Genomic DNA, 7903 nt, shown 5'->3' on the forward strand with positions numbered 1-7903 from the left:
AGATCTCAGAGTCCCAGTGCAAGCTTGGATGTGAGTTACTGGGTGTGGGCTGCCCTGGTCTCTGGAGCTGATGATCCCTCTCTGGAGCTGAGTGGTAGCAAGAGCTTGGCATACCTGTGATGGAGAGGGTTCCATGCCCAGAGCTTGCAGACCACCTGCAGGCCCTGGGGAAGCAGCATCACCAAGAGGTTTCTCAGTGATTTCTTTTCCTTGTCAAACTCCCCCTGGCTCTCAGGTAAGTGCATTTCCCCCTTGCTTTTAGCATCACACACATCCCCAAGTCTCATGGGATCTCAACCAAGCCATCAGTGTAGGGGCAGATCTTGCTTTGCTATAGCTGTACTGTGGCATTGGTGACATGAATGGAGGGGCTTGTGGGTTTCCTCAGGTAAAACACTTGGGGAAGTGCTGTCACCACACTCTGCTCCATGTTGGCTTGTGCTTGGCCAAAGGGGAAGGTGAGCTGGTTTTGCTGACCACAGGGCCTGGTGCACTGTGTCTTGCCATGCCAGTCTGCTTGTCAGGAAGCTCTTTCTTCAGGCTGTGTATAAACATGGGGGACTAGAAGACAGCTCCTCCTCCAGACCTGACATTGGCAGCAAATCCCTAGAAATAAGCCTGCCTGCATAGGCTCCAGCTGAGAGGGAAGGAGCTGAAACCAGCTCTGAAGGAGAGACATACCCTTCCTAATAAGTGGGTCCCACTCCTACAGCTATCCCAGGCTGCCATTATTGCTGGGTTCTCATCTTTTCAGGCTCAGATTCTCTACCCTCAGAAGTTTAGTCTGTGTGGCTTTGAGGGGGACATTCTCCAAACTCATTGGATCCTCCTATCTTTAGGAGACATGGGGCAGTTTACCCTTGGTCCATGTTAAAGGCAGGCAGGAGATGGGTCTGTGCAGGAACATGATCACAAGATGCATATACAGCAAGCCCTGGTGCCTTGCAGTGGCAGTGACAGCATGGATTGACCTGCTGTAGGGTTTGCTTTCCTGAGAAGGCCAAACTGCTGCCAGAAATCAAGCGCCCATTACACCTGCTAGCTACAGCATACCTGCCTCCAAGAAGCTGTTTTCAAGGGAAAAGTCTGCTGGGGTCTGAGATGCTTAGCATGGTCTAGGGGCTGTGAGGCTCACCTAGAATTGCTCTATGGGTTTAAGAGGTTTAAGTCATCTCCAGATAGAGAAATACTGAGAATGGGAGTGGAGACAGCCTTCATTGCCACACGACCAGGAACAGGAGGTTATGGCCTGACTTCAAGACTGATTGCAATTATTTCCACACCAAAGATGAGCAGATAAATAGTGGAGCAGTAGTCCAAATGCATCCTGGCCAGAGACCCAAACTCTTGTCTCTTACTCATGGCCAGGGTCTACAGTACAAAGGCCCTTCCAGCCTGCCACAGCCCCACAGCTCCTACACACCCAGACAGCTGCTGGTTGTGAACATGAGCTCAAGCCAGATTGTTCTTCCTTGCTCTACCTTGAATTTGGGCCTCAAAGGATTTTAAATCTGCACCACTCTCCTAATCCAAGGCTTGAAATGGGTCCTAGATGAACTAAGCTGCTGGCTAAGGTGGAGAAAGGGGACAGCATTTTGGCTTTTTTCCAGCTGGCTGCTTTTGGCTGAGCTGATTCCCCTGCCTGACCCCCATTTGCTCTCCTGGCACAAGCAGCTTTGCTCACCCTGTGGAGAAGCAAAGCAGGAGGATTTGGCCTTGGGATGGAGTGGAGAGGGAGGTATTGGGGAACCAGCTCTCAGCTGCCTCTCCATAGTGGTCACTCCTGAGTAATTGGGCAATCCAGGCACCCTCCTGTAACTGAGAAGGAATCGAATTCCTCTCCTTCTCCACGGGAAAGGGCTGTTTGTGCTTCACTCCAGCCCCATCTGACGCCAAGCCCCGAGGTCAGGCTAGCAGGGGGTTGACTGAGAGGATGCATGTGGGTGTCTGCATTTCAGCGATGACTGAGAGCTTAATTACTCTTCTAGGTCAGCTGCTCCACTTCCAAAATGGTTTTAAGGGGGCTGAGCTTCCCACTCATTTCCTGATGGCTTCCAGTCGGGTTCATGGCCTCGCCAGCTCCTGGATATCCAGAGTGCTGCTGCTGCTGCTGCTTTCTTTGGGGCTGAAGAGGAGCGTGAGGAGGGTGTGGGGTCTGCTCACCCCCGAGCCTCTGCCACTTAGAAAGGGCTCTTGGGAGTCCTGCAGGCTTGGGGCGGTGGGGAGGCTGCTGTCTGCTCCAGCACTTCAAGACTTGCAGCTGAAGCTGTGATGAGGCAGTGTGTGTGTGTGTGTGTGGTGTGTGTATGTCTCTCTCTTCTGCCGTTTTCTTTAATTACAATCTCGGAGGTAATTTCTGACGCATCATTAACGGTTCTGAGTAAACAAGGGGAATTCTCCAAATTATTCGCCATGAGCACAAAGGGAAATTGGTTTTCATCGTCTCCCTCTTCAACCGAGGAAGAGGCTGATCTGCAGTAGGCACAGAGAGGAAGGGAGTGCTGTGGCTGCCCTCAGATGCCTCGAGTCAACTTGAGACGGAGCAGCAACCCATCCAATCTATCCAGCTGACTGAGGCCAGCTCTGCCTGCAGCTTTCTGTCCCTGCCGCTGAGTTAAGTGGCTGGGACTCGTTGTGGCTGTGATCGTAAATGCAAAGTGACTCTTGCCTATGCTTTGGGTGCTGCTTTTGAGTGTTCATCACCTGTTTCCAGGTAGATTAATCAGCACCTGAGCTGCTCAAGAGACAGCACAGTGGCTATGTCCCAGCATGGAAGGTGGCTCCTTGGCTGTTGGGGTGAAGGTTAATGCCTGAGGCCAGTGCAGGGTTCAAACAGAAAGGAAGAAGTGGCTGTATGAAGGGACATGGGGCCTGAGAAACTGGGTTTGGTCCAAAGCAAGAACTCAAAGGGATGCTAGTGCACCCTGCTAGAGCGGCAAATATGCCAGGCAGCTAGACTGGGAGGAGATCACTGGGGAGAACCTCTTTGCTAGGAGTCCTTGGGAGGGCATTCAGACCTCTTTGCTAGGAGTCCTTGGGAGGGCATTCAGACCTCTTTGCTAGGAGTCCTTGGGAGGGCATTCAGACCTCTTTGCCAGAAGTCCTTGGGAGGGCATTTGGACCTCTTTGCCACGAGTCCTTGGGAGGGCATTCAGACCTCTTTGCTAGGAGTCCTTGGGAGGCATTCAGACCTCTTTGCTAGGAGTCCTTGGGAGGGCATTCAGACCTCTTTGCCAGAAGTCCTTGGGAGGGCATTCAGACCTCTTTGCTAGGAGTCCTTGGGAGGGCATTCAGACCTCTTTGCCAGAAGTCCTTGGGAGGGCATTTGGACCTCTTTGCCAGAAGTCCTTGGGAGGGCATTCAGACCTCTTTGCTAGGAGTCCTTGGGAGGGCATTCAGACCTCTTTGCTAGGAGTCCTTGGGAGGGCATTCCAGCCTAGTGCAAGGCTTGAGGGAAAGGGGCTGTGTTAGAAGGGTGGCACAAGTAGCCCAGAGGAGTCAGTTGCAGCCACCTGAGCACCCACACCTCTCCCCACCCCGCGTAGCGCAGTGCCGGCAGCTTGGCCCGCGCTGCGGCACGGTGGTGGTGTGCCTGTGGCAGCGAGCAGGGGAGGGAGGGTTATTTGTATTCCTGTTGCAGCTCTGCCAGCCGTGACTCTGTTATCTGCCATGCATGAACATCATTTGAATACCGAGGGTGTCGTGACTATTCTTCCGCGTGAAGCCAGGGATTTGCCGTGGGATGGGGAGGGCTGTCAGTCAGGAGGGGTTTCCTTTTCCTGTCTCGCTGGAAGCCGCGTCCCCAGCAAGGTGAGACAGTGGACACTTTTTCTCTTGTTAATATCCATGTCTAATCTCCTCTCAGAGGGGCCCTTTGTCCTAGGCTGTAGCCAAGATGAGTAATTCAGGGATAGATGAGACGCTATAATTGGTTTGTGACAAATTAAAACATTTTTCCTTCGGAGCTGAGAGCAGGACTGTGGTCTGGAGCTGTCAGGCGTCGCAGGGGAGGGCGATTTTCGGAGTAAGCGCATTGCAAATTGGCTCCAGATACGCCTTGGAGTCTGAAATTAAACTCCAGCTGGTGACTTTTCTCGGCTGGGGTTTCATTTTTTTGGGGGGAAAGGGGGACAAAGAGAGCACATGCAGGGAGGGACAGCCTGATCGATAAAAGGAGTGTGGCGCCTTTTTGGTGCCATGGACCAGAGCAAGCCAGGGTGGGAATGCTGGAGAGCACCCAGAGGTGTGCCAGTGCTGTCCTGGTCAGTATCAGGAACAGTGTGGCCAGCAGGAGCAGGGAAGTCATTCTATACTCAGCACTGGTCAGGCCACACCTTGAGTACTGTGTCCAGTTCTGGGCTCCTCAATTCAACAAAGATGTTGAGTTGCTCAAACATGTCCAGAGAAGGGTGACAAGGCTGGTGAGGAGCCTGGAGCACAGCCCTGTGAGGAGCAGCTGAGGGAGCTGGGGTTGTTTAGCCTGGAGAAGAGGAGGCTCTGGGGAGACCTTACTGCCATCTACAACTACCTGAAGGGAGGTTGTAGCCAGGTGGGGATTGGTCTCATCTCCCAGGCAACCTGTGACAGAACAAGAGGACACAGTCTTGAGTTGCACCAGGGTGGATGTTAGGAAGAAGTTCTTCCCAGACAGAGTGATTTGCCATTGGAATATGCTGCCCAGGGTGGTGGTGGAGTCACCATCACTGGAATTGTTTAAAAAGAGACTGGATAAGGTGCTTGGTGCCATGGTTTAGTTGATCAGATGGTGTTGGGTGATAGGTTGGACTTGATGATCTCAAAAGTCTTTTCCAACCTGGTTAATTCTATATTCTGTTCTCAATGGTTCCTCCATTACATCCCATCAAGGAAAGACCATGACTGAAAGCTGCAGCTCACACCATCTCTTACCTCAGTTGTGAGTGGTTACTGGGTACAGAACCTCCTCAGGAGCTGCATGATGGTCCTTGCCCTGCAGTTTTCCACAGTCCCTCACCTCCACCTGGAGAGCAGGGGACCAGCTGAAAGTCAGGAGCACAGAGGTAGACAGGACAGACAGTTTGTTGAAGTGCTTGGTTTGACCTCAGGGTGGTTTTGAGCTGCTTTTAGGCAAAGGGATGGAGTTGGGGGGAAAACCACTTCCTGGTGCAACTGCTCAGTGCTGCATAATGCAGAGTGCTACAGCAGTGGCATCTCCACCTTGCAAAGAAGATAGATGGAAGATGCATGAACAGCAGGCTTGGAAAGGATGTAGGCCTATGAAGAGGGTTTAATAGAGACAACAGAAGACACCACGTGGGCTGATTTGTGTGTAAAAGGTGATGGGGATGGAAGCTATGAGATGGGAGAGTGGACAAAGTCCAGAGGATAAGAGGTGTGGAGGCTGGGCCTTGCCAAACTGGTTAAGGGGGGACCACCATTGATAGGTTCAATATGGAGACAGGCCAGATGTGTGGAAAGAAGGCCTTGAATTGTTTGTTCAAAGATACAGTATCGAATGCCAAAGAAAAAGGGGGAGCAAGGAAGGGTTGCCAAGAGTTTTCCAGGGGGAGGTTGTATCTCTTGAATTGAAGAAGACAGTCTGGAAGAGAAACTTGTAGGTATCAGAACATGGAAAGCCCAAAAGCTGTCAGTAAGTTGTAAGATTTCAGTCCCTGGAGGTGTTGGATGAGGAGAGGAGGAGGAGATCTGGGCAACTAGATATGAAGAGCGTAACCAGCAGGCCATAATGGCAGGGTGATGGTGATGGGAGTTGGAGGACTTGGGAGGAAAGATCACAGGATAGATCCTGTTTAGCAATGGAAAGTGCAGAGATGCAGCAAATCCTGAAAGGCAGGATCAGATGGTGAGCTGTGACTGGTGTCACTGGCATTAAGACGTTAGCTAATCCGGTTTAAGGGGATAAGCCCAAGGAAAACTGTGGAGACCTAAATTGGAGCTTGTCACTCTCCTGTGGAAAGCAGAAGTGTGGAGGAGGAGAAGGAGGATATGCTGCAAAAGCCATGGCTGGTCAGAAACAGAGGGCAGCTGGAAGAGGGCTGTGAAGATGAAAGGTCGAGTGGTATTGGGTGGGAAGGAATGACAGGAGTCACCAAGAGCTGCATGGAGTAGAGAAACCATTTGCTGTGGCAAGGAGAGGTGATGGGACAACCTCTGTGAGGGATGGCCAAGTGATCTAGGGAGTGTGGGAGGGGCATAGATGAGAGAAGTGAGGGAAAGGCTGCTTAAACAGAGAAGTCTGTGACTTAGCACAGGGAGGGCAGTGCCACAGTTCAGAATTCACATTTTGCCGTCATTTCTTACCCTCAGTGTGATGTCACTGCAACAGACTAGCAAAAGGGACAGGTCAGGTTCAATTGTCTGGCTGAAGAGGGTACAACAAACACTTGGCTGTGCAGTTTTGGTGGATACTGCTGGGTCTATTTCAAGAAGGAAACAGGGAAGGCACCAAGAGTTTGTAACTGGAAAATACAACGTCTGGAAGAAATCACAGGTCTAGCTCCAGCTCCATATACAATCATAGAATTGTTAGGGTTGGAAGGGACCTCAAGGATCATCTAGTTCCAACCTCCCTGCCATGGGCAGGGACACCTCACATTAGATCAGGTTGTTCAGAGCCACATCCAGCCTTAAAAACTGCTAGAGATGAGGCTTCCACCACCTCCCTGGGCAACCTGTTCCAGTGTCTCACCACCCTCATGCCGAAGAACTTGTTCTAACATCGAATCTGGATCTTCCATTTCTAGTTTTGTTCCATTCCCCCCAGTCCTATCACTCCCTGACACCCTAAAAAGTCCCTCCCCAGCTTTCCCTTAGGTCCCCTTCAGATACCGGAAGGCTACAATTAGGTCTCCTCGGAGACCTGTATGTAACTTCCCTTGTTACAGTTTGTCCAGGAGCCATCAGGGCTGCACAATCTCTCACTTAATAGCTGACCTGCAGCCCATCCTATTGGTGACAGTGGTAAGGTAGCAGTGAATCAACGGGAACCCAGCGATTATGGTCTGGGAAGCTTATGTGATGCGTATCAAAGCCAGCGTGTGAAGTGCGTAAGTGTGATGTAGGTCTGGCACTAACGTGATAAGAGTCATATCAAGGGAATAACTTAATTAACTGGTCTTGATCAAAGAACTATATGAATTCAATAGCCCAGTTTCCAGCACTAAATGATGAAGTTTAGAGAAACTGTACTTGACTCAATTATCAATTTTCCTGTCCAAGGAGCTTTGAAGTGGCGTTAAGAAGGGGCAGTCTGTTGTTCCATTTAGGACAACTTTCTCCCTCCAGTGCTCAGGAGGCAGAAGGGCTCCCTCTCCTTTCCAAGTGCTCATTTGAAATGGTCTGGAGCACAATAAACACTGGATGCCAAGGGGAACAGTCTCTCCGCTTTCACAAGTTAATTGTTTCAGATGGTGTAAATCGGGAACAAAGAGCTGTCCTTTCCCTGCCAGCCAGGGAAGAAGTTCTTAAGTTTCCCTGCAGCTTTCATTTTGCTCTGGATTTTTGAGGGGAAATGGTCCCAGTTATCTTCCAGTGGTCCTGGACCTTTTGGCATGGCTTCCCAGCTGCATGGTGTTCAAACATGATCACAGAATCACCAAGGTTGGAAAAGACCTCAAAGATCATCAAGTCCAACTTGTCACCACAGACCTCATGAGTAAACCATGGCACCAAGTGCCACGTCCAATCCCCTCTTGAACACCTCCAGGGATGGTGACTTCACCACCTCCCTGGGCAGCCCATTCCAATGGCTAACAACTCTCTCAATGAAGAATTTTCTCCTCACCTCCAGCCTAAACTTCCCCTGGCATAGCTTGAGACTGTGTCCTCTTGTACTGGTGCTGGTTGCCTGGGAGAATGGGAGAATGATGCTGGGTGTGAGAACAAAGGAATTAGGCTGTAGGAG

Source organism: Melanerpes formicivorus, unplaced genomic scaffold, assembly GCF_026170545.1.
Source record: "Melanerpes formicivorus ecotype bairdi unplaced genomic scaffold, bMelFor1.0.p_v2 SCAF_14, whole genome shotgun sequence".
NCBI classification, from domain to species: domain Eukaryota; kingdom Metazoa; phylum Chordata; class Aves; order Piciformes; family Picidae; genus Melanerpes; species Melanerpes formicivorus.